The sequence below is a fragment of the Chiloscyllium punctatum genome, chromosome 28, assembly GCF_047496795.1.
Source record: "Chiloscyllium punctatum isolate Juve2018m chromosome 28, sChiPun1.3, whole genome shotgun sequence".
Lineage (NCBI taxonomy): Eukaryota > Metazoa > Chordata > Chondrichthyes > Orectolobiformes > Hemiscylliidae > Chiloscyllium > Chiloscyllium punctatum.
In genome coordinates this window covers 22,050,709-22,074,994 of record NC_092766.1, presented here as the reverse complement: position 1 = coordinate 22,074,994, position 24,286 = coordinate 22,050,709, and positions in this window count along the sequence as shown.

Genomic DNA, 24,286 nt, shown 5'->3' with positions numbered 1-24,286 from the left:
GCAATGCAACGTTAGAAGACACAAGGGCAAGTGCTGAAATCTGTGTTCAGAAGTGTGATTTTAGATGACTGGCCACTGATATAATGCGACAGAAATTTTCTGATTGTTCTTAAGACACAGTGATTCGACATCATTTTGCATTTCAACAAGAAGAAAATAACAGTGTCAAGAAGTTACCAGCAATGCACGAGCCTTCACTAGTCCTGCAGTTGTTAGGAATCAGCACTCTCAATGCTATTTTCTGGTTTTAATTCCAAGTTTGCGAATGAGAATCAATTGTTCCTGTACAAAATCTGACAAATAAACATGAATTCCTGCAATTAAAGACAGTAAAGGGAAGAGCTCTGTCGGAGTTAGTGAGAGTTTCACTACACAGATGAACTCCAATGGTTGAAAGGCTGGTATCCATTGCCTTGCCCTGCACATACACAGTACTACAACAAATAAAACAAAAATTTATTGCATCATCCAAGTTTGTTGAAGAATTAATTTCTTGAATGCAGAAAAGTTGGTTCCCTTGTAGGGCAGCCTACTACCGGAGTATTTAAATCAGTATGGTGGTTCCACATTTCAGACAGAGATGAGAAAGAATTCAGGAGAAAATTCCTGCAGATGCTGCATTCCGTATTGAAAACAATAAATGCTGGAAAGCACAACAGGTTCGCCAGCATACATGGAGAGATGTTTCGAGTCTAGATGCTGCTTCGTCACATGTGAAGTGTGAGGTCAATTGTGATGTGAAGTGTGGAGGATGCAGTATTTATGCAATAGTGAGGAAAGAGGTTGGTCTGCTGCAAGCGAAATGATGTAAATTATACAGATTAAGTAACTGGAATGTGAGACGCACCGAATAATAGTGTGACTGTGAACGCATTTCCACACCTTCCCTTGCTATCTTAACCAGTTGCATTGTTTGTCCCATGTCCTCTCGTTCCTCCACCCTGTTCTTTCTAATCTAACAGATGGACACCCGATTACTCTACCATTCTTTCTTTCCGTGGAATTCTGTACAGCACTGGGCTGTAGGGTCTGGCTCATTACGTATATTCAAGGATGAGAGCGACACATTTTTACTCAGTGAAGTTATGAAGGGTTATGAAGAAATGCATGAATGTGCAATTCAGTATCAACAGATCCGTTTTGAGTTCGCTAAATCGTGGAACAGTCTTGGGCCGAATGTTCTCTTTCTGCTTCTAAAATTAATTGTGTTAAATATAAATCTGCAAAACTGACTTCGTTAAATTTTGCCAAGTTAAACCGAAGTGAGATGTACAAAGGACGTGACACAAAGTACAGCCATTGTGGGTGATTGATCGGTGTGATCAGTGTAACAGGGTAAGCAGGATAACCACCTTCAGCATCCACACTGAGCTTGGCTCCACGAGGTCCAGACTCACCTCTCACATGCGACCACTGAACATCCCTTTTGCTGCCCTCTCCTCTCTTCAAGTTTTAAACCGAGGGCACGTGGCAATAACAGCCAACATTGCTGTTGTCGGACTGTCACATGCAGGGAGGCGATCCTGATGGGTCCACAGCATAATTCGTCTTCGAAAGATCAGGGGGTATATGCTATTGATTATTATAAATGCTAACTATTAATAGACCGTAACAGTGAAAGCACTGAATCCTAACGAACGGATTATCCGGGAATATAATCTTGTATACTATCTAAATGAGCATTGCATTCTCCCGTTTTTCGTTCGATTCCTTCGACACTGTCTTGGTTTTGTTACATTTGCATGGTCTATGACACAAAGGCTATCGATTCATGTATTAACTTGCAGTTTATCACGCATGAGATCATCTCTCTCACATGGTAATGCACTGGTTCTGTAGCTCAGTGGTTAGAACACTGGTCTTGTAAACTCAAAATTCTCTTGAAGTACCCCATTCCTGCTTGTCTTCAAAAGAAATTGTGAAAGATCATTAAGAAGGACAGTAAGCAGCTGACGTAATAAAAGTACCACTTTCACATGATGAAAGAGTTCAGTCAGTATAAACGGCAGAGTGACGGGAAACACCAGTGAATAGCAAAAGCCAAATGCTGTGTCAGTAAGAAACGATGCAATGATCCCAGCAGTCATCCCCGGTGGCACATCAGCCTGAGTTCCTTTCCCGCTCCGAAAACCCAGACTTCTTCGTTCCTGACATGCAGTAGAAAGACAAAAACATTATTAAACAGAGGGCAGTTGAATTGGGAAATCACTGGAATGGATCGCAGAGGCAGAAACACACATAACCTTCAGTAGTATTCAGATGTTAATTTGTGATGCTCAGGCATACAGGCCAGGTGATGGAAAATGCGATAAGGATTGTTTTAAAGAGCTTGAAGGCTGTCGATCATCCCGGGCATCGCACTCCGACATTCATCACTGGTGGTCGAGGACTTACAATTCCGTGTCCTCACTCGGCATCCCAGTTTCGATTTCCCCATCGGGCAATGACAGCTTTGTCACTCCTGACACAGACAAAAACGACTGTCGAGCATCCGTGACAGGAGTCCTTTCAATGTCCCGAATCAACTAATGTCGCCAAGAACATCACAGTCAATTTCCAAGGTTCTTCAAGGAGGTGAAGGTGCCTCGATAGTCCCTCCTCAACCGGAAATTTCACCCTTCATTATCCACTGTTTCCGCTTCAAATGTGTTTCTGAACGATTTTGAAAGCTTAGACAGGTTATTTTTGTTTCCTTCCTATTTGCGTAAGCCGCAGCAATTGGGTAGTTGGGTTTGGCAAAGATATGGTCCCCACGAGTTGCTTATCGGACCATTTCATCTTCCCCTTCTCTTTCGGCACGGGTAAACACTCCTGCTTAATTTGAAACCAGCGACAATGAAAAGATTTTTCCCTTGCAGTCATCTGTAAAAGAACCGAGTCGTCAAGAACTATTTATTTTTAATATTAACAACTTTATTTCTCAAAGTGTAAAAGAATAATTAATTAACCACGATTTACAAATTCCTCCTGAAGCCTATCTTTTACCTTCACTTCTATATTGCGCGTCTGATGAAAGTCCGATCTAACATTTACAAACCAAACTTCTTATCTCGAAAGCAGGCAGCTTTCCTGCTTCTATTTGTATTATCCTGCGTATTCTTATCTTCTTCTTAGGAATTTCTGCGTCATAGGTTAATGGTCGAAACGGTACCTTTTAAGCGAGGCATTTTTCAAGCAGTGTATTTCTATTCTGGTCTTGGTAGTTCGCCTCCTAACTGTTCAATTTTGTCCCAGGCTTTTATGCCCAAAGCGACAGATTGTGTCATTTGCTTTTAAGATTTTCTATATTGCTTAATACAATTAGGATTTGAGTTTGATATTTTTCGAGGTATAACTTAAGTGAATTGCAGAATTCGATTTTGTGGTTTTATCTCATACCAACTCAGTCAGTGTTGTTTATTCTAAAACAAATATTACTTTGTAAATACTCCAGCAATCAGTGTACTTGCAAATCCATCTCTGTCTAAATATGCACCCACATCAACATGGCACTTCGATGATGGAGCCAGGAAAATAACTGCGTTGTTTTCGGGGTCATCTACTGAAGAGAGTGCATTTTGAGTGCGAGCAGCAGCTAAGGTAAGACTGTTTGTTTTAAAAGTACTTACCAGTAGCGGGCAGCGGTGGTTTTTTTTCACTCTCTCTTCACAGAAAGAGCGGGAGCAGTAGGGGGAAGTGACGACGACCAGAGAGGCAGCCGGGAAGGAAAGCAGTGAGTATAAATACTCACCCTTCGACGCTAACGGTCATTTTGAGTGCGAGCAGCAGCTAAGGTAAGACTGTTTGTTTTAAAAGTACTTACCGGTAGCGGGCAGCGGTGGTTTTTTTCACTCTCTCTTCACAGAAAGAGCGGGAGCAGTAGGGGGAAGTGACGACGACCAGAGAGGCAGCCGGGAAGGAAAGCAGTGAGTATAAATACTCACCCTTCGACGCTAACGGTCATTTTGAGTGCGAGCAGCAGCTAAGGTAAGACTGTTTGTTTTAAAAGTACTTACCGGTAGCGGGCAGCGGTGGTTTTTTTCACTCTCTCTTCACAGAAAGAGCGGGAGCAGTAGGGGGAAGTGACGACGACCAGAGAGGCAGCTGAGACCCGGAAGCAGGTAGAGCGTAAGCTTACCTGGGTAGGTTTGTTTCCCCTTTAAAAGCGTGCAGCTGAAGAACCCGAGGCACTACGGAGGTAGTGCCTCCCTCCCGCCCTCCTCCTCTAACCTAATAATAAGATCCGTTGTGGTAAGGAGGTAAGTGCCGAATTTTGCTTGTTGTATTCTTTAGACCCAGTTTTTTTTAAATAAAGGTTAGCTTTAGAGGGATGGCAGTGAAGGCAGTGCAATGTTCCTCCTGCAACATGTATGAGGTGAGGGATGCCATGGACATCCCTGCTGATTACACTTGCAGGAAGTGCACCCATCTCCAGCTCCTCCAAGACCGTGTTAGGGAACTGGAGCTGGAGTTGGATGAACTTCGGATCATTCGGGAGGCAGAGGGGGTCATAGATCGGAGCTATAGGGAAGTAGTAACTCCAAAGATGGCAGATAGATGGGTGACAGTGAGGGGGACTGGGAGGAAGCAGCCAGTGCAGGGACCCCCTGTGGTCGTTCCCCTCAAGAACAAGTATACCGTTTTGGATACTTGTGGGGGGGACGACTTACCAGGGGTAAGTAACGGGGCTCAGGCCTCTGGCACGGAGCCTGTCCCCGCTACTCAGAAGGGAAGGGTGGAGAAGAGCAGAGCAATAATAATTGGGGACTCGATAGTTCGGGGCACAGATAGGCGGTTTTGTGGGAACGAGAGAGACTCACGTTTGGTATGTTGCCTCCCAGGTGCAAGGGTACGTGATGTCTCTGATCGTGTTTTCCGGGTCCTTAAGGGGGAGGGGGAGCAGCCTGAAGTCGTGGTCCATATTGGCACCAATGACATAGGTAGGAGTGCTGAGGATGTTAGACAGGCTTTTAGGGAGCTAGGTTGGAAGCTCAGAGTTAGAACGAACAGAGTTGTTGTCTCTGGTTTGTTACCCGTGCCACGTGATAGAGAGTCGAGGAATAGGGAGAGAGAAGAGTTAAATGCGTGGCTACAGGGATGGTGCAGGAGGGAGGGATTTCGGTATTTGGATAACTGGGGTTCTTTCTGGGGAAGGTGGGACCTCTATAGACAGGATGGTCTGCACCTGAACCTGAGGGGCACCAGTATCCTTGGGGGGAGGTTTGCTAGTGCTCTTGGGGGGGGTTTAAACTAACTCTGCAGGGGCATGGGAACCCAGACTGTAACTTTAGGGTGCAGGACCTGGAGTGTAGGGAGGGTAGGAATATGGTATCAATCTTAAAGGATCGTGCCTGTAAACAGAAGGGTGGCTTGAAGTGTGTATACTTTAATGCCAGAAGTATACGAAATAAGGTAGGTGAACTCGCAGCGTGGGTTGGTACCTGGGACTTCGATGTTGTGGCTATTACGGAGACATGGCTAGATCAGGGACAGGATTGGCTGTTGCAGGTTCCAGGGTTTAAATGTTTTAGTAGGGTCAGAGGTGGGGGTAAAAGAGGGGGGGGTGTGGCTTTGCTTGTCAAAGATAGTATTACAGCGGTGGAAAGGAAGATGGATGAAGATTTGCCATCTGAGGTAGTTTGGGTTGAGGTTAGGAATAGGAGAGGTGAGGTCACCCTGTTAGGAGTCTTTTACAGGCCTCCTAATAGTCCTAGAATCGTTGAAGAAAGGATTGCGAAGATGATTCAGGAGAAGAGTGACAGTAATAGGGTGATTGTTATGGGAGACTTTAACTTTCCTGATATTGATTGGGAAAGCTATAGCTCAAGTTCGTTAGATGGGTCAGTGTTTGTGCAATGTGTGCAGGAGAGTTTCCTGACACAATATGTAGATAAGCCAACAAGAGGTGAGGCCATACTGGATTTGGTTCTGGGTAACGAACCAGGCCAGGTATTAGAACTAGAGGTAGGTGAGCACTTTGGGGACAGTGACCACAATTCGGTGATTTTTAGTCTCGTGATGGGGAGGGATAAGTGTGTACTACAGGGCAAAAGTTATAGCTGGGGGCAGGGAAATTATGATGCGTTGAGGCATGACTTAGGATGTGTGGATTGGAAAAGTAGATTCCAAGGCAAGAGCGTAATTGATATGTGGAACTTGTTCAAGGAGCAACTATTGAGTGTCCTTGATAAGTACGTACCTATCAGGCAGGGAGGAAAGGGTCGTGTGAAGGAGCCGTGGTTTAATAAGGAGTTGGAATCCCTTGTTAAATGGAAGAGGGCGGCCTTTGTAAAGATGAGGCGTGAAGGTTCAATAGGGGCGATTGAGAGTTATAAGGTAGCCCGGAAGGACCTGAAGAGAGAGCTAAGAGCAGCAAGGAGGGGACATGAAAGGTCCTTAGTTGGTAGGATTAGGGAAAACCCTAAGGCTTTCTATAGGTATGTTAGGAATAAAAGAATGACTAGGGAAGGAATAGGTCCAATCAAGGATAGTAATGGGAAGTTGTGTGTGGAGGCTGAAGAGATTGGGGAGGCGCTGAATGAATACTTTTCGTCAGTATTCACTCAGGAACAGGACATTGTTGTCGATACGAATACTGGGGCACGAATAAGTAGAATGGATGGCTTTGAGATATGTAGAGAAGAGGTGTTGGAAATTCTGGCAAGGGTGAAAATAGATAAGTCCCCTGGGCCTGATGGCATTTATCCTAGGATTCTCTGGGAAGCAAGGGAGGAGATTGCAGAGCCATTGGCCTTGATTTTTGTGTCCTCTTTGTCTACAGGAGTAGTGCCAGAGGACTGGAGGCTAGCAAACGTGGTTCCCTTGTTCAAGAAGGGGAGTAGGGATAATCCTAGTAACTATAGGCCAGTGAGTCTCACTTCTGTTGTGGGCAAAGTCTTAGAGAGAATTATAAGGGATAGGATTTATGCACATCTGGATAAGAATGATGTGATCAAGGATAGTCAGCATGCTTTTGTGAAGGGCAGGTCGTGCCTCACAAACCTTATTGAATTCTTTGAGAAGGTGACGAAGGAGGTAGATGAGGGGAAAGCGGTAGATGTAGTATATATGGATTTTAGTAAGGCGTTTGATAAGGTCCCCCATGGTAGGCTACTGCAGAAAATACAGAGATATGGCATTGAGGGTGAGTTGGAGGTTTGGATTAGGAATTGGCTCTCTGGAAGAAGACAGAGGGTAGTAGTTGATGGCAAAGGTTCATCTTGGAGTGCCGTCACTAGTGGTGTTCCGCAAGGATCTGTTTTGGGACCATTGCTGTTTGTCATTTTTATAAATGACCTGGAGGAAGGGTTAGAAGGTTGGGTGAACAAGTTTGCGGATGATACGAAAGTCGGAGGAGTTGTAGACAGTGAGGAAGGATATGGCAGGTTACAGCGGGATATAGAGAAGCTGCAGAGCTGGGCAGAAAGGTGGCAAATGGAGTTCAATGTAGCTAAGTGTGAAGTGATTCACTTTGGTAAGAGTAATAAAAAGATGGATTACTGGGCTAATGGTAGACTACTTGGTAGTGTGGAAGAGCAGAGGGATCTTGGTGTCCATGTACACAGATCTCTGAAAGTTGCCACCCAGGTAAATAGTGCAGTGAAGAAGGCATATGGCGTACTGGCTTTTATTGGTAGAGGAATTGAGTTCCGGAGTCCTGAGGTCATGCTGCAGTTGTATAAGACTCTGGTGCGGCCGCATCTGGAATATTGTGTGCAGTTTTGGTCGCCATACTATAGGAAGGATGTGGAGGCACTGGAACGGGTGCAGAGGAAGTTTACCAGGATGTTGCCTGGTATGGTAGGAAGATCCTATGAGGAAAGGCTGAGGCACTTGGGGTTGTTTTCTTTGGAGAAAAGAAGGTTTAGGGGTGATTTGATAGAGGTGTACAAGATGATTAGGGGGTTAGATAGGGTTGACAGTGAGAACCTTTTTCCGCGTATGGAGTCAGCTATTACAAGGGGGCATAGCTTTAAATTAAGGGGGGGTAGATATAGGACTGATGTTAGGGGTAGGTTCTTCACTCAGCGAGTCGTAAGATCATGGAATGTCCTGCCAGTAGCAGTAGTGGACTCTCCCTCTTTATGGGTATTTAAGCGGGCATTGGATAGGTATATGGAGGATAGTGGGTTAGTGTAGGTTAGGTGGGCTTTGATCGGCGCAACATCGAGGGCCGAAGGGCCTGTACTGCGCTGTATTGTTCTATGTTCTATGTTCTATGTTCTAGATTCCCACTCCTGCATATCAGGAAGTCAAACCTCCCCCCAGCTTCAGAACAACTTTTCGGAAATGTGTGTGAAGCTTGCTAGTTTTGCTGGCGCCCCATTTAAGAATCATACCTACAATTTGCTAATCCGGAACCAGACACAATATTAATTGCATCATTTTCCTCTTGGGTGCTTTGTCGTTGCATGCTGCAGAGTTGTGATGTTCACACGGACATGCGCAATAGAAGCAATGTCCATTTATTGAACGACCTGTCAAGATAATCAATGTTGCTGCTTCACGACAATAGCACCCACGGTATGAATTGGCAAGATTGCAAAGATAACTTATCGCTACACATGAAGCTTCCATTCATCCGCTGTCTGCTCAGCCATTGAGTGGGAACATTGCTGATCTGAAAATCACTCATTTCCAATACCTGCACTTTCCCCAACATCGCGAAGAAACATCTGATTTCTGGAACCTGCAACAGCCATTCCATTCCCTGCTCTATTCATGTCTCCGTGATGGCCACAACATCGAAGTCCCCGGTACCAACCCACGCTGCCAGTTCACCCACGTTATTTTGGATGCTCCTCGCGTTGAAGTACACACACTTCGTATCCAGCAGAGATTTTCCGGCACATGCAACCATCTCATCAACCAACCCTGCTTTATATCAATTTAAATGTTCAATGCTGGTTCTCGCTTTTGTGTCTCAATTGGTCAGCGCGTTTGTCTGAAATATTGGTAATCCTAGACCAAACAGACACAGACTGAAATATTTCAGATCATGCATTGAGTCGGACCATGTAACGACACTCGAGGACCTATCCATGATTCACCTCGAATCCGCACACAAGGAAATAGGGACACGCAGCAGGATGCAGTCCCACTCTTCAATACCTGTAGAATACGTCAATTGCAGCTACAAACAGTGGCTTCCAGTCCAGCCTTGTGGCACAAGTTACAGAAATGCCTTGCTCAGGAGTGGCTCTGATTGTGTGAAAGGGTCAAAACATTTCTGTTTAATTTGGTAACGGCTGCAGAAGTTTAATACTGTTCTTGTGCAGGTTGCATCTCATCAGACAGATGGGATTCACTATCGTCTGTAACAGAAAAGACGGTTTAGTGAAGTTGTTGCCCGATTGATTCACTGTCTGTCAGAGTGACTGCAAATCACATCGGCCGCGAGATAGATAAGTTAAATATATTATATAGTAATATAGAAATTGAAATCCTGGAAAATGTGCGAAAATAGATTGCAATGTCCTAAAGGAATAACAGCTGTGAATTGGAAGGTTGAAATAATGTTATTTGTGATTGGGAGAAATGAACTGTCTCCTTGCAAATTGAGTTGTCAGTGAATCATTCTCAGTGTGACATGAGCAGTTAATTGGTCAACCAGTTAGGCAGGTCGGTCGAGCGTGCGGTTCTTATCTTCAGGGTCGTTGGTTCGGTCGCAACGCTGATCACTTTCACTTCATAACTATATCACCGATCTCCATTCCAAAGTTGCTATTTCATCTTGCTTTCGTTCACATGTCAACTTCTGAGGGAAATTTGTCTTCATTTCACTGGAAATGGTAGAGACATGTTTCTCAGTGTGGGCGAATATACAATAAGTGATGTAACATTCAACGATGTGCGTTCTGCACCAATCAAAATGTTCAGCATCGTCTCACAAAAATGACCAGTTGCTGGGGAGGCAGTCCGTGACGGCTGAATGTCAAATGGTGCTGAACCAAAATTAACTGTATCGAGCGGTTTTGATGGAAACGTTAGAGAAAACTCTGCGACCGTTTCCCAGTTCACACAAAAAATGATATTGTGAGCCTTTGCGGGTGGACAAAATACATCTAATTGCTTGCTGATCTTGTCAGTAAACCTTATGCCTATTCCTGCTGTTGTGCTGGAAGGGAATATAAGTCTAATTAATTGCTGTGTACTATTTATTTTGATGTTTTCTTCCTTGTTCTGAATAAGGATGGATGTTTCCAGCACAGATGTTAACCAGTTTTAAGAGTGCAGTCAGCCGACCCTGAAACTTTCTGCTGAGAAGAAGTATCAGTTAGTGAAAAAGTGGCCCGCTTCAGAGCTGAGCAGAATTATTGTTGCTTCCTCTTTACGAGCAACACGCTTCTGAAATGTGGTGGATGGGGCTTTATTGCAGTGTCTTCAGCAAACCTCGTTTTGAAATTTCTCGCCAATCACTACTCCAGTGTTAGAAAAGAGTACATTTCCAAATAACTGCTGGGTGAATTTCTTTTCACATTTCTTGGCCGGATTGATCCTGAATATCTGCCGATGTCTGCCATACTGTAGCCATCCTGTTTAAGACTAAAGTTGCGAACTTCACTGAGTCCCGGTACACGAAGAAAATTGTCCCAGCCTACGTTCACATCACACAAACCATCGCTGCTTCAAAACTTGGCAGAAACAACCGTGTTCCATTCTTTCAGGTGGTATGTTCTGGATTGATGTGAACAGAGCATTCATAAAACATGGAACATAGAGCAAGACAGCGCAGAACAGGCCCTTCGGTCGTCGATGTTGCGCCGACCAGTAAACTAGTCCAGATCGTTCCCCTACACTATCCCATCATCATCCATGTGCTTACCCAAGGATGGTTTAAATCTCCCTAATTTGGCTGAGTTGACTACATTGGCAGGTAAGGCATTCCACGCTATTACCAGTGTCTGCGTGAAGAACCTGCCTCTGACATCTGTCTTAAATCTATCACCCATCAATTTGTAGTTATGCCCCTTTGTATAAGATGACGTCAACTCCCCAGGAAAAAAAATCTTTCACTGTCAATCCTATCTAATTCTCTGATCATCTTGTATGTCTCTACCAAATCCCCCATTAACCTTCTTCTTTCCAATGAGAACACACGCTAATTTCTCAATCTTTCCTCATAAAACCTTCCCTCCAAACAGGGCAACATCCTGGTAAATCTCCTTTGCACCTTTTCCAAATCTTCCACATTCTTCCTGAAATATGGCGACCAGAACTGTACACAATATGCCAATTGTGGCCGCACGAGCGTTTTGTCTAGTTGAAGCATGATATTACGGCTCCCGAACTCAATCCGTCTGCATATGTTACCTAACACGCCATCTGCCTTATTACCAGCAATATCAACCTGAGTGGAAATTTTCATGGATCTATGTACATGGACTCCAAGATCCTTCTGTACATCCATACTGGCAAGAATTTTTCTATTTACGCAGTATCTCCCTTCCTGTTATTCTTTCCAAAGCTCATGACCACACATTTCGCTGCATTGAACTCCATCAACCACCACTCGCTGCCTTCTTTAAGAATGCCCGTTTCTAATCCAAACTGCTATTTCGCACTCAGTTCCATGCCTCTGCATTTAAACCAACATCCTACTATGTGGAATCTTACCAAAGGCTTTACTGAAGTCCATGTATACCACATCACCAGCCAAACCATCATCTACATGCTTGCTTACCTTCTCAAGAAACTCAATGAGGTTTGTGAGACATGGCCTACCATCGACGAAACCATGTTGACTATCAAAATTAAATTGTTGCTTGCCAGATGAGTATAACTCTTATGAAATATAATCCTTTCCAAAACCTTTCCTTGAATAGATGCAGAGCAAACTGTTCTATAATTACCTGGATCATCCCTACTGCCTTTCCTGAAAATGGGCACAGCATTTGCAATCCTCTAGTCCTCTGGTACTAAACCTGCAGACAATGACGATTCTGATATCAATGCTGAAGGCTCTGCTATCTCTGCTCGACCTTAACAGAGAAACCTCGACTAAATTACATCCGTGCCAGGGGACTTGTATACTTTCACTCCTTCAAGTCTGATAATACCAGTTCACAACTAACCTTTATTCCTTCTCGTCTAATATCTCATACCTCATTCTTCTCCTGTACAATAATCTCCTTTTCCTGAGTGAAAACCAATTAGATTTGTTTGTTCAGCACATCTCCAATCTCCATAGCGTCCACGCATAACTTGCCACTTTTGTCTTTACTAACCTCGTCATCGTCTTGTTACTCTCATACCTATAGAAAGCTTTCGGGTTCTCCTCTATTCTATTTGCTAAAGAATGCTCGTGTCCTCTCTTTACTCCACTTAACTATATATTTAAATCCTTCCGAGCTGATCTGTAACTCGTCATCGCCTCATCTGAACCTCATCTGCCTCAGCAACACATAAGCCACTTTCTTCTGCTTTACAAGAGATGCGATTTCTCTAGTTAACCATATTTCCCTTATATTATCACTTTCTTTCTGCCTGACAGGGACGTTCTTGTCACGGACATGCAATATCTGTTCCTTAAACCAACTCCGCATTTCCATTGTCTGCATCCCCTGCATTTTGCTACCCTGTTCTATGCATCATAATTCTTGATTTATCACATTATAATTGCCCTTGCCCCTTCGATTAATCTTTATCTGTGGCATGTACCTATCCCTTTCCATCGCTAATCTCAACGTTACTGCCTTATGTTCACTCTCTCCAAAGTGCTCACCAGCAACTAAATCAATCACCTGGCCTGGTTCATTTCCAAGCACTAGATCCAGTGTGGCCTCGCCACTTGTCGGAACTTCGACATACTGTGTCAGGAATACCACCTGTATACATTGGACAAAAACTGATCCGTCCGACGTACTAAAGCTACAGCATTTCCAGTCAATTTTGGGAAACTTAAAATCCCCCATAATGACCACCATTTTCCTTTCACTCCTACCCAGAATTATTTTGCCAATCCTTTCTTCCACCTTCCCGGAACTCTGTGGAGGCAATAAACAAATTCCAAGCAGTGTGACGGCTGTTTCTAACCTCAGACCACGCTAACTCATTCGTGCTTGTTGTTCTCATCAGCAAATCTGGAACTGAATTTGTTTCACCATATCTGTTGCCATGGTGAAAAGGAGCACAATTCAGATTATTTTTTTGTGAAAGTTTGTTGTTATTCATTCTCCACGGAGAAATTGAGGATGGGAGATGATGGAGGGCTTATGCCAGAATCGAGGATTCTCCTGCCGCTCTGATGCTGCACGAACTGCTGTGTTTTTCCAGCAGCGCACTTCCAACTAAAGTTCTCTCCTCCTAATTCCGGTTTATGCATCGAATTGTACACCTTCGGTGGTTGTGCTGTTTAAGGGCGCCGTTACCGGGCACTGATCATTTCTGCAACGGTCATACCATATTTGCTTACCACTTGAAGGCGACCTGTTTCAGTTTCAAGGAGAGCTCTCATTTGCTGGTGTCACAACGAACACTGGATTCTGATGCACGGTCTCTGTCAAATGTTTCCCAAAGTGGGGTCTCATATGACTCATTTGGACGCTTCCTGCCGTTTCTTAACCTGTGTAAATCAAAACCAGAAATCCTCAATCACATTATTTCACATTTTCATTATTTGTTGAAAGAAGCTGGTCATTGGCCATAACGATCCGATGTAAGATCGAGAGGATTGCCGACCGATTCTAATAGAGACTCTCATTGATAACGTTCACTTTCTTCCCTTCCATTGTTGTCCGATTTTATTTTATGTTCCTTCAGCAACTTGCAGGAAGTGGAGATGCACTAAGGTTCCACTATGTTTGGAAGCACCATTTAGAATTGCCTCGCTGCCTTTTGTGGAAGCCGTTCGCGACGAAGACAACTCGCAGTGGCACACAAACAGCCTTCATGCCTGAAAGTTTGTTCTCCTTTAAAGATTTGCTCCTGCACCTCGTTAAGAGCTGTCATTTTTTGGTTTTGCTGCAGAACTGAGGTGCGAACACCATTTGGGAGGAATTGTTCTGCAGCCAAATTCTTTCACGGAGAATTCGGGAATGGATCAATTAGAAATGTCAATTGCATAGAAAGTTGGGTCAGACTTCATTTCTGGGTGATTTCGAAACATGTGTTTCCAGAAAACTAGCCAAATGCGCTGACCAAGTAATGAGCGCCATGATCTTTGCAAATGGTCTGTTACACAGGTGTTAATCACTGGAGCATCTCAGAGAGGACGAGCACTGAAACAGACCTCTAATCCAACTCCTACCTGCTGAACTGATATCCGATTTTTATCTAGCCGTATTTGCCAACATTTGTCTCTTATATACGGTTCCAGATGCATTGGAAATGTTGTGAGTGGATCAGATTCCGCCATTACATCAGGCAATTCATTCCACACACGCAAAACCGTCTGTATGAATACCGTGTACCACAGATCCCACTTAAATCTTACCACGCTCACTTTAAACCGTCCCTCTCTAGTTTTTAATTTGTCTGCCTTGTGAAAAACATACATCTTGGCATTCTCAGCCCTGAAGCTCCAGTAAAATTCTCCCAGTCTGTTCAGTTTCACGCTACAGTCCAAAACCAACATACCTTGCAGCACCCTCTATAACAGCCATGGAAAATGTAGTGCACGAGCTTTGTTTAGCAGCGTGGCCGAGTGGACCAAAGAACTGGAATTAAGTTGTTGTGCTTCTGTTCACCCTGCTGGGAATTTGTATTGCAGATGCTTCGTCCCCTGTCTAGGTGACATCCTCAGTGCTTGGCAGCCTCCTGTGAAGCGCTTCTGTAAGGTTTCCTCCGGCATTTGTAGTGATTTGTACCTGCTGTTTCCGGTTGTCAGATCCAGCTGTCCGCTGCAGTGGCTGGTATATTGGGTCCAGGTCAATGTGCTTATTGATTGAATCTGTGGACGAGTGTTATGCCTCCAGGAATTCCATGGCTGTTCTCTGTTTGGCTTGTTCTATAATAGTAGTGTTGTCCCAGTCGGAATCATGTTGCTTGTCATCTGAGTGTGTGGCTACTAAGGAGAGCTGGTCATGTCATTTCGTGGCTCGTTGGTGTTCATGGATGTGGACTGTTAGCGGTCTTCCTGTTTATCCTATGTCGTGTTTCGTGCAGTCCACCCGAGCTACAAATCTTCTCTCAAACTTTGAACTGGAATTAATTTTCTGTCTTTATTCAGGGTTCGCAGGTTTGTATCCCATTGCTACCGCAACCTTTCTCTTCCGCACTGCATTTGTACACACGCCCATTTATTAGTGAAAAGTGTATCTACTTTACTGGGATTGCCAGAGTCAAGGTTGTCCCTGCAGCCATATATACATGAATGATGTCACTTTCAATGCGTAAGATTCCAATCCAACCATGCAACAATCAAACTACTCAGAGGAACGAAATGAAAATGACATTTTTCTAGCATCTGTGAAGGATCCATGTCAAATCAATTTGAACAAGAAGTAAATGATTCAGAAGGTTCTGATGGAAACCGAACGGAATTCTGCCTGAAAGTTTCCCAAGTTACTCGGAAAAATTAGTTTCTTGTGTTCCGATGTGTGTTTCCACAACTAACAATTTGAATCGGTAGCGGGGTTCGGGGGTTCGGCAGAAATGTGAGGTTTCAGTTCTGGACAGAAGTGATCTGGGCTAACGGGAAGTCAAACATTTCCAGAGGTGAGACTGATCCAGGATCACATCTTCTGCTTCGGTAGCATAATGACAAATTCCTGGAAACTTTCAGAAGTTCTGCAGCATCTGGGAATGAGAGCAGAGTTAATATTGCAGTGCCAGTGACGCTATTGTTGTATGAGGTCCATCTCCACCTGCCTTTCTGAATTCCACCCTTTTCTTTGAATCTGTCCTCTCCTCCACCTTCATCCTCAGCTTCTCTTTTATTATGTCCTCTCCTACCACTCTCCCGGTGTCGAGATTTGTTTCATACGTGTGCCACTGTAAAACTGCCAACTTCTGACTGGAGGTCCTTGAGTCAAACGATTAACTCTGTTTCTAACTCCCGAAATAGCAGAGGCCACAGACAGTAAGATATCGTCGCATGGTTAGTTCTTTCAGACCCTGTGCCTTGCTCTGCCAATCGACCATGTGGTTCTCAAACCCAATCTCCAGTATTCTCACTGTAACACGTGATCCATCTCTTTCACAGCGACGATCTGAATCCAGTTCCATCCACAATATGTAAACTGTTGCACCGTTTCTGTGTTTGACCGAGCTCCATTTCAGTCCCACATTGACATTCCGATCTCTTCTTAGCAAAGCAATCCCTGCTGGGGGACAACTCGATCGCGGCTGGGGACCCACTGCGTTTGTATGGAGTCGTGATTACCATGTTCAGCTCTCATGGAATGTATCGCTGCTTCAAATAGCCGTGGAGACAAAACGAGTGTGGAAGTGGGTTACCTTATTTCTTGCTGTTCTTGTCTGCAAATCTTTCTCACGATGTTCCCGAAAATGTCGACTGTTGGCGCGAGAGGGAATGCAAATCCAATAAATTGCACGAGCGATTTTGTCAGATTTCCCATCTTCTTCATCCTGCATATGCAAGCATGTTTCCAAAACCTGTATTCATTATTTTTAAGAGTGAAGTCGGCAATGCCGCTTCTTTCTGCAGAGGAGATGTATCAGTTTGCCTTCTATGCAAAAGCAGCCCGTGTCAGATCTAGGCAGAAACATTGGTGTCCCCTTGTTACTTGCGTCAGGCTTAAATCGGTCATGCCTGGGGGTGTCTTGAATTTCCCATCAGCAAACGTTTCTTTTGAAATTTGCCCCTTGGCACTGCTGTCGTGTTGAAACGGAATACAGTTTACAGTTCCAGTTAATTGCTCTGTGAATACACACACACACACACACACACACACACACACACACACACACACACGCACGCACGCACAAACACGCACACACATACACACACATACATACACACACATACACACACATACACATACATACACATACATACACACACACACAAACACGCACACAAACACGCACACACACACACACACACGCACACGTATATATACACACTTTATAAATTCTGTCTAATCTGGTCCTGAATAAGTGCTGATGTCTGCCGCACCGATGGCCATCCTATTCCAGAGTGCAGTTACGAACTTTCCTCTGCCCGAAAGTTCCAGGGAAGCTTGTTGTAGCATATTCAGCCTCAACCTACAGACCAACTCCTGCAAACATGGCAACATGCTTGTAAATGTTTCCTCAGCAATTTTAAGTGATTTTCTTTGTTTTCATTCACGTCAATACCCCTGGACAACACTGACCTACTTTGAAATTGTTCACCGGTATCTGCTGTAGTGGTGAAAGGAATAGAATTTCGATTAATTGCTCGAGGTCTCTCTCCTTCCTGGTCCTCAAAATCTGTCAATGTGTACAGCACTGATGACCATCCTGTTTGAGAGTGCAGTTACTGTGCACCTATACATTTTGTAAAAGTAGTACCACATTTGCATTCTGTGTGAAGGCGGACCTTTTCAGTGTCAAGGAGATCCCTCATTTACTGGTATCACAATGAACATCGAATTGCTTCTCTACACTCTCTGCTAAATATATCACAAAGTAGCCTCTGACAGTCCTCATTGGGAAGCAGTCTGCCGTTTCTAGGCCGGAATAAGAATAAAAAATCCTCAATCATGTTTTGGAGCAGTTCACATATTCAAGTGTCTAAGCACTGTGAGAATGTCCGGTTTCATTCAGTCAACAACCTGCATGAATGTATTCGTACACTCAGATGAACCTCTCGAGTCGTGGCCTCATACACTCACTGATATTAATGTGTGCTATGAAATCTCAGCCATGTTGGAAATGAAACTGAGGAAATGACAGACAGGCTGCCGAATGACATTGCATCCATCATCTTTCCTTTCTATCACAGAAGAGATGTAAAATAGAAACGGGGGGAGGGGCGATAGGCAAGCTTGTCATATGCGGCTGTCGCTAACACTTTCTCTGACAGCTTACTCCATGCACGCATCTCCATCTGTGTGAAAAACTTCCTTATGCCCCTTTATATTCCTTCCCATATCAACGTACACATATGCCCTGAGGTCTTGGACTCCCCCAAGTCCGAGAAAAGACCTTCTCTTATTATCCTGCCCATCCCTCATGACTTTAACAACTTCAACAAGGTCACCTGTCAGCATCACATTTTTCGGGGAAATTGCCTGAACTTATTCAGTCCCTACCTTTACCTGCAGTCGGTGCGCCATCCTTGTAAAGCTTACATGAGATATTTCAATATTCACAATATCCGATAGGTTGCAGGGTCACCAGAAATGCACGCAGTATTCGAAAAGTGGCCGTATCAATGTATTGTACAGCCGCAACATGACCTCCGAACTTCGAAGCACAATGGACTGAACAATGATCGCCTTCTCACTGTTCTTGGTTCCTGCAACTCCATTTCTAATGTGCTATGAATCTGCACTTGTACGAAGTTCTCTTTGTACTACATTGCACCAATTCTCCCACTTCGTACTGCACGCCTCCAACTCCTCCATTTTGTACTGCCCTGCCCGAATTCTAAAATTGTTCTACACGACTACAGTTCCCGCATTAGTACTGCACTGTCCCAATTCTCCCATTTCGAGCTGCACCGTCCCAGCTCTCCCTTTCAGGTCTATACTCCCCCAAAACTCGCATTTAATGCAACACTACCCGGTATCTCCTATTTATTGTTACACAACTCCAAATCTCCCTTTAAGATGTACACCGCAACAAATCTCCCGTTTACTGATACTCTACCTCAAAACACCCATTCAGTACCACACTGTCTCAAATGTCACAATTATTGCCACACTGCCCCTATTGTCCCATTTACTTCTACTCTGCCCTAAGTCTCCCGTCTAATGCTGCACTGCGCCAACTCTCTCAATTTGTGAAACGCTGCCCAATTCCGCAGTTTCCAGTTATACTGCCCAAATTCTCTCCTTTATTCTCCAAGGCCCAATATTCGCGTTTGATGAAGCACTGCCCATTTGTCATTGATATAACTCATTTGATGGTGCAGGACTGCCTCAGGCTGAACCACTGACGGTGAGGCACTACCTCTCGCTTATCCTCAGATGGTGTGGCACTGCCTCAGGCTGACCTTCTGACGGTGAGACACAACCTCAGGCTGATCATCTGGCAGTGAGTCATTGCTTCAGGACGAAAATTGCAGTGCTTGGTCAGGAGTGCGCTAATCATCGAGCTGCAATACCCACAGTGCTGATCCTCTCATCGTGAGGGCCTACTTTAATTATGTAATGCCAGACAAGATCGACAGGCATGGGGCACTTCCTCAGTTCTGGCCATCTGCCAGGAGGGTGTAACTCAGTTGGTGCTGGTCTTCGGACAGAGCTTCTGTACGACCTCTGTCCTCACCCTCCAGTAGCGTGGCATTCCTTGGTTCTCGCCTCATTGCACTGAGTAACTGGGGGAATGCATTATTAACAAAGGATGAATATTCAGTCAGTGGCTCTGTGAAATGTACTCGCGGAGAACAGTACGAAGGTATTCAGAAAATTTCGGATGGTTGGTACGGAGGAGTGCTTCCGTTTTGCAGGGTCAGAAGTGAGGAAGTGTCTTTTTGTCTGAAATGCACCCCTGAGCCCGCGGGTTGTCACAAAGGCCAGTGCTGTGGGATTATCTGAGAATTGAGAGAGTGTCCTCGCCCCATTCTCCCACAGAGGTGTGCGCTCCTCTAATTCAATCATCCATTTAATGATATACTGTACAATTTCTCCCAGTTACTGCTATACTGCACCAATTAACACATGATCTGATGCACTTTTCCAAATGCTCTTACTGAGATAAACTCTTGCCCAATTCCTCCATTTCATCATTCCTTGCAATAACTCTCTAATTCATTGCTGCTCTGTTGAATTCTTAAATATAGGCATGGATAAGGTGGAACAAATGGTCTGTTTCTCTTGAGGGTTTCAATGCCCTGAAACAACTCTCCCATTTATCAGTCCTGCACAAATCCTGAAGCTGCATCAACTATCCCGTTATGTATTAACATGCCCCAGTTCTCCCATTTAAAATTTAGTTGCAACAGCCTGAATTCTCCAATATTGACCTCCTGTATCAGTTCATTCCATTTAATTTTTCTTTTCCACATCTGGGTGCCCTGCTCATTTTTGCTTTCACTTCGTGGTGCACTAATGCAAATCTCGAACTTTCTGATGCTTCCAAAATTACTTGTCTTCACTGATGCCCTGCACCGATTCTCCCATGAAGATATGAACTGCTCCAACTCTATAACATATTGGCAGTTCCAACACTTTTCTAATCTCCCAGTAAATGATGGAAACCATTTCGCCCATTTCCTGGTAACACCACGCAGTTTTCCCATTCCCTCATACCCGAATACTAATTCGCCCACTTCCTCATACGACAATAATAATTCTCCCATTTCCACATATCCGAACACGAATTCTCTCAATTCCTGATGCCCTAGCCCAAATTTCCCATTTAGAGTGCCCTAATTTAATTATCTCAAGCTCGAATTCTCTAATTTAGAAGCACTCTACACCAATTCTTCCATTACCTACGTCTCTACTATGATTGCCCCATATAGTGGTCCACTTCTGGATTTCTCCAATTTTGGCGTTTTCTGCATCAAATCTCCAAACCTGCACAAATGCTCCATCTAGTCATGAACGAAACAAACTTGCACATTGGGTGTTGTCTTGCCCCAGCTCTCCCATTTGGTTGTTTCCTGGTGTATATTTTCCACATAACGGTACCCCCCAAATTATGTTCATCTAGTGGTGCCCTGTATCGAATCTCCACTTTCCTGATCTTTCCAACATTCTCCTGTGGACTGATTGTCAGGCGAGTTCTCTCATTCACATATGCTCTGTTCTAGTTCTCTATGTCATTTGCACCCCACACTAATTGTCCCATTCAGTGTCACCGGAAACCAATTCTCATATTCACTAATGCCCAAACCCAAATCTCCCAGTGAGGGAGGCGCTGCTCAAACACGGTTTGTCATAATACATTAGAACAGATTGATTAAAATTAAAACTGGACGGTCAGTTCATCCCTTTTATGAATCTCCATCATTACTCCTTTGTAACAATTGTCCTCTGTCCAGATTCACAGCCGGTGTTCTCCACTTTCCTCCAATTCTCGAAGATAATAGCAATCTGTTCCAATTCTTTCATTTCCTGATGCCCTGTGCCAGTTCTTCAGTTCAGGGTACTGCAATACTAATTCCCCCCTTTACTGATGTCTGTAAGAGGTTCTCCACTCAGTGACGCCCAGTACCAGTTCTCAGATTTACTGGTGCACATGCTCAATCTCCCATTCAGTGTTGTCCTGCCTCAATTCTCCCATTCAGATTTGTACTTCCCTTGTTTTCCCATTTAGAGTGACACTAGCCCAACTCTCCTATTTTCTGACACACTGTCCCAGTTCTCCCGTTTAGTGCTACACTGCCTCTTTGACATTGTGAAATGTCCTCGGACGGTGTGGCACTGCCTCATGGTGACACTGTGACGATGAGACACGTTCTTAGGCTTACTCTCTGACAAAGAGGCACTGCCTCTGGTTGACCCTTTCATGGTGTGGCACTGCCTTAAGCTGACTCTCTGACGTTGAGGCAGTGCCTCAGGATGACGTTCTGATGGTGAGTCATTGCCTCAGGACTGAAATTGCCGTCCTTCTTCAGGAGAATCCTTATCCGCGAGCTGCAATACCCATAGTGCTGATCCCTCAGCGTGAGGATCTCCTTTAATTCTCGAGCAGCAAGCGTATAACCAGGAATGAGGTACTTCTTTGATTCTGGCCATCTGGCAGGAGAGTGCTTAACATTCGTTGTTGGCCTTCTGATAAGGTTTTTGTAAGGCCTCCGTTGTCACCCTGCAGTAGTGTGGCAGCCCTCCGTTTTTACCTCACTGCACTGTGGCACGAGGGGACTGCATTAGGAACAGAGCGGCAATATTCAGCCTGTGACTCTTTGTACTGAAGGTTGGGGGAACATTGCTGTGGTATGCAAACATTGTCGGTGTGTTGGTACGGGGGAGGGCTCCCTTGTTGGGAGGGTCGGAGGTGGGGAAATGTCTTATTGCCTGAGATTCATTCCCGAGGGAGTGACTTTTCATGGAGACAGTGAAGTTGCATTGTCTGAGAACTGACGGAGTGCGCTAACTCCATTCTCGCATTTCGAATGCCCTCTTCTAATTCTCCCATTCAATATTGTCCTACCTCGTTTACTGCTACACTTCCCCAAATATCCCATTTATTGCTACACTGCACCAATCCCCCCATTATCTGATGCCCTGTTCCAAATTCTCTCAGTGAGATAAACCCTTGCACAATTCTTCCATTTCTTCATCCCTTGCAGTGATTCTCCCATTCTTTTGCACGCTGATAAATTCTTAAATTTTTAGCATTGACAACTTGGATTTGTAACTGTGGGGCATGTCTCTATGATTCTATTTCTTGTTTCACTGCTCTGCACCAACTGTCCCAATTATCAACCCTGCATAAATCCTGGAAATGCACCAACTCTCCGATTAAGTAACGTCCTGACCCAGTTCTTCCATGTAGCATTTACTAACACATGCCTGAATTCCCTTACGATTGATATTGTGCATCAATTCATTCTAGTTAGTTGTTCCCTGATACAACTCTTCCACATATGGGTGCCCTTCTGATTTATTTTTCATTTCGTGGTGCACTGACCTGATTGTCTATTTCACTGATGCCTGCCGTGTTTCTATTTTTCACTGAGTCTCTGTCCTGATTTTGCATTTTGATGTGCTCTGCTCCATGTCTCTCACGTATTGGCACTCCCACTAATGTCCTAATCTCCCTATTAACTGTTGCCTACCAATTCATCCATTTATGCATATCCCTACATTAATCATCCCACTTCCTCACACCCCGACACTAAATCTCCCACTTCCTCAAACGGCTAATAATAATTCTCCCATTTCCTCATATCCCGATACAAATGATCGAATTTCCTGTTGCCCTCGTCCAGATATCTCACTTAAGGGTGCCTACTCCCATTCTCGCATTTAACGGTGCCTTTCACGAATTTTCTGATTTAGTTCTACTCTGCACCATTTCTTCCATTGACTATTTCTCTGCAATGATTCTCCCATGTGGTGGTCCACTGCCAGAGTTCTCCAATTTTGTTTTTTTTTCTGCATAAACCCTCTAAATTGCCAAACCTACACAAATCCTGACTTTAACGATGAACTGCACAAACTCTTCCATTGAGTATTGTCTTGTCCCATGTCTCCCATTTGGTTGTCTCCTTACTTACATATTCTATATAATCGTGCCATGCTCAAATTCTCTTCATTCAGTGTTGTCCGAATCGAATCTCCACTTCCCTGCTCTTTATAACATATCTCTGACTTACTCATTCCCTGCCCGTGTTCTCCCATTATGTATGCTCTGTTCCAATACTCTATGTTGTGAGCACCCCACACCAATTCTCCCATTCAATGTTGCCCGAAACAATTCTTAGATGCATTGATAATCAAACCAAATTTTCCTAGAGAGGAGTGCCATACTGTGACTCGCTGAGTTAGTGGTGCCATACTCCAATTTGCTGTGAACCTTCCACTGCGCAGTTTTTCCATTCTCGTGGTTCATGCAGCAATTTTCCCAAATACAGCTTCACTTCCGTGCACCATTGTCCCATTTTCGAATCCTGCAGAAACTCTCTTTCAGTCAGCAACTGCAACTCCAGCCGCATTGAGTATCATCCAGCACCATTTCTCCCACTTCCGGCACCAATTCTCTCCGTTAGTGACACTAGCACCAATTCTCCTATTACTGACGTCCTCCATCAATTGTACCATTGGTTTGTTTCTGGATGCACCTTTTCCATGTATGGCTGCCCTGCTAAAAGTTTTTTTATTTCGTGGAGGACGGACTCGAATCTCTCATTTATTGATGCTTGAAAAATTGCTTCTTTTCACCGTTTCCCTCTCACTATTGTCCCACGTAGACGTGTTCATCACCAATTCTGTAATGAATTCGCAATTCATAGAATTTTTCTAATGTACTGGCACTGTGCAATTGTCATATTTACTGACAGCCACCAATTTTTCCTCTTGGTGACAGCCTGATATTCATTCTCGCATACACTGATGTCGCAGCTCGTATTTTCCATTTTGGTGTGCCCTACTCTAATACTCTCATTCACTGGTACCATGCCCCACTTCTCTAATTGAGATGCACTGTGCACCATTTAGAATTTCCCTGTAACAATTCACCCACTTAGCGGTCCCCTCACAGAAATGTCTATTTTTTGCGTTTCCTGAATCGAATTTCAAGTTGC